The sequence below is a fragment of the Pteropus vampyrus genome, unplaced genomic scaffold (genome assembly GCF_000151845.1).
Source record: "Pteropus vampyrus isolate Shadow unplaced genomic scaffold, Pvam_2.0 Scaffold518, whole genome shotgun sequence".
NCBI classification, from domain to species: Eukaryota; Metazoa; Chordata; class Mammalia; order Chiroptera; family Pteropodidae; genus Pteropus; species Pteropus vampyrus.
This window is the reverse complement of record NW_011889299.1, coordinates 1,080,205-1,083,613: the sequence shown is the minus strand read 5'-3', so window position 1 is coordinate 1,083,613 and position 3,409 is coordinate 1,080,205.

Genomic DNA, 3,409 nt, shown 5'->3' with positions numbered 1-3,409 from the left:
CTCAATTTATTCATATGTATGCTGAACGTTTTTTGCTATCTTATTATAATAATGCTCTTCTCATTATTTAAGCTTACTATGCCCTGTCTTAGTAAGGATTGCACTCCTCTGCTTCTATGTGCCTGATAGCGACTTTACTCTTAATTATGCATTTTTTTTGTCATTTTGTTTTAAGTGAACTGACCCCTTTTAGTATTTCCTGCAGTGCAGGCCTTGTAGTGGAGGATTTCCTCAATTTTTGTGTTCTGGAAAAGCCTTAATTTCTCCTTCATATGTAAAGGAGAGCTTAGCTGCTTACATTACTCTAGGCTGGTAGTTCCTTTCACTTAAGGGTTTAAATATTTGATTCCATTCCTTTCTGACTTTTAAGGTTTGCACTGAGAAGTCCAAGGACAATAATGGGTTTATTTTTATAAGTTACCGGTTTTTTTTCTCTGGCTGCCTTGAGAATTCTGTCTTTGTCACTGATTTTTGATAATTTAATAAAATGTGTCTTGGTGAAGGCCTTTTGGGGTTGAGATAATTGGGTGTTCTGCTGACTTCTTGAATTCCAATATCCTGCTCATTCCTTAGATTTGTCTACTATTTGTCTGAAATGCTTTCTAATCCCTATTCCTTTTTCTCACTTTCGATAATGCCCTTTATTCTTATATTTCCTCTCCTGATAATATCAGCTAGTTCTCGAATTTCTCTTTCATTCTTTTACATTCTTCAGTTTCTCTCTTCTTCCTTCTGATTTATTTCTAGGTTTCTGTCTTCGATATCATAGATCCTTTCCTCCTTTTGGTTGACCATATTTCCTAAGCTTGCTATTTCATTTTTCACCTCTTGCAGTGTGTTCTTCATCTCCAGAAGTTCTATTTGGCTCTTTTGGGGGGTTTCAATCTCCTCGCTCTGCTCATCTAGTTGTTTTTTCAATTCCTAAAATTGTCGATTTGAGTTGTTTTGGATCTCATTGAGTTTTTTCAGAAGTACCATCTTGAATTCTCTGTCATTTAAGTCACATATTTCTATGTCTGTAAACTTATTTTTTGGAGATTTTTCTTTTTCTTTCTGAGATGCCTTGTCACCTTGGTTGTTCATAGTGTTTAATGGACTATTTCTCCACCTGGGCATTAATGGAAGTTTATTCTGCTGTTTTTCCTGAAAGAAGATTTATTATATAAAGGTCTTTCTTTAGCCTGTTGCAAAGAAGGTGCTTTTTTTTTTTTTTTTTTTTGGTTTCCAGTAGGTGGTGTCTAAGCCTCTTGGATGTCTGCTTTATGTAAAGTCTTAATAACGCTTTTTAAATTTTCTTATAGATATTTATTCACACTTGTTACCTTCGTTTCAGTCCCTGTCAGTGTCAGCGACAGTCTCGGCATCGTTTGCTCAGTTTCCCCTAGGGCTCCGCGGTGATCAGTCTCGGTGGTATGGGGGGAGGACCCCCCTGGGTTGGCAGTTTGGGTGTGCGGCTCAGCCTTGCTTTTGCAACCGCAGCCTGCAAAAATCAGGTGTTTTTCCTCTGCGGTCCCGTCCCACTTCTCTGCTTTCTGCCCTAAGACTGGACCCTGCAGCCAGCCGGCCACGGGGCGCTCACAGCTGTCCCAGGCAGGAATGTTCAGGGAACTCACCGCAGGAACTCGACACTCTTTTTCCCCTTCCTCTCTTCCTGCTGGGAGCTCCAACAGCTTTGAGTGGCAGCTTCTTTAATACTCCCAGTCCACCACCAGACACCTGGGGTTCTGACCTGTGGTAGCTCTTTTGTGCAGATCCCATGCACAGACATGCTGGTGTGCAGTTTGGGTGTTTTTTGTTGAGTTTTAGATGTTCAGCTTATTGTTGTTTCAAGGGGAGAGATCTGGGGATGTCTTTCACTCTGCCATGTTTCCAAAGATCCCCGTTATTGATGTTTAATCATGCGTGCTACCCTTAGTCTCAGTTCCTGTCAGTGACAACAACAGTTTTAGTAGTATTTGCTCAGATTCCCTTGGAGCTCTGCAGTGTTCCATCTGGGAGGGTTGGGGGATGGGGACTGTGGTTCAGCCTCAGTTTTGCAACCACAGGTGGTAGAAATCAACTGTTGTTTCTCTGCTGTCCCCGCTTTTTTGCTTTCTGCCGTGATGACTGGGCATGGCTGCCGGCCTCATGGAGCTCACAGCACTCCCAGGTAGGGCTGTTCAGAGAACTTACTGCACCTTTTTCTCTCCTCCTTCTCCTCCAGGGAGCTCTGGAGGCTGCAAGATGTAGCTTCTTTATTTCTCCCAGTCCACTGCCCAACACCCAGGATTCTGATCTGTGGTAGCTCTTATGCGCAGATCCCATGCTCAGATGTGCTGGTGTGTAGTTTGTGTGTTTTTGTTGAGTTTTAGATATTCAGCTTATTGTTGTTTCAAGGGAAGAGATCAGGGACGTCTCTCACTCTGCCATATTTCTGATGGCACTCCTAGTTGCCATTTTTAATATGTCCACAGCCTTGTGTTGTCCTAAATAATGCCTGCTCTTAATAAAAACAGTTTTACCAGATACCAACTGAGGAGTTTTACCAGATACTAACTGAGCAAGGAGAACGAGAATACTGAACTCTGGCCTTTTCTTGTCCTCTTATCTCAACTAAGGGAGAAAGAAAAACTGAGAAGCACTTTTGTAGTTCACAGTCTAGGGGCCAGGTTAGCTGTCAGATGAAGATCTCATCATAAGACAATAGAACGGTTTCCCTCCCCTTACACCTTAGCACAATAGGGCTCCTGTATAATATTGGAGGAATATAACAGAAAAAACTGTGTATCTCAAACATTATTTAAGAAGAGATTTTAAGGGAAACCCAAAGACAACAGGAGAGACAAAAACTTATTCTTAATTGATCTCACAGATAACAATTCATTCAACATACTAACAGCAACAATACATTTGGCGATTATAGCTTATGGATAAAGTGAAATGAATAATAGCAGTTTTACAAAAGATGGGAGGGAGGAATTGCAATACTCTCTTATAAGGTAATTTAGGAAGTGGCACAGTATTATTTGATGAAGGACTTGGATTATTTGTAAAAGTATATTGCATACTCAGGGGCAACCACTAAAAAAAGTAAAAGAAAAGAAGTATAATTGATATGCTGAGAAGAAAAATAGGTAGAATTATATATAAAGCTCAATTAAAACTAGAGAAATCATTAAAAGAGTCAAAGACAACAAAAAAGAAACAAGGACAACAATAGAAAACAGTAACACACATAATAGTTATTAATATAACTACATCAATAATTACTTTAAACATCAGTGGTTTAAATTCACCAGCTAAAAGACAGAGACTGTAAGCATTGATCACAAAACAAAACACAACTAAATGTCCTCTACAAGAAAACCATTCTAAGTATAAAAACACAGACTAAACATAAAGGAATGGAGAAAACTATACCATACTAACA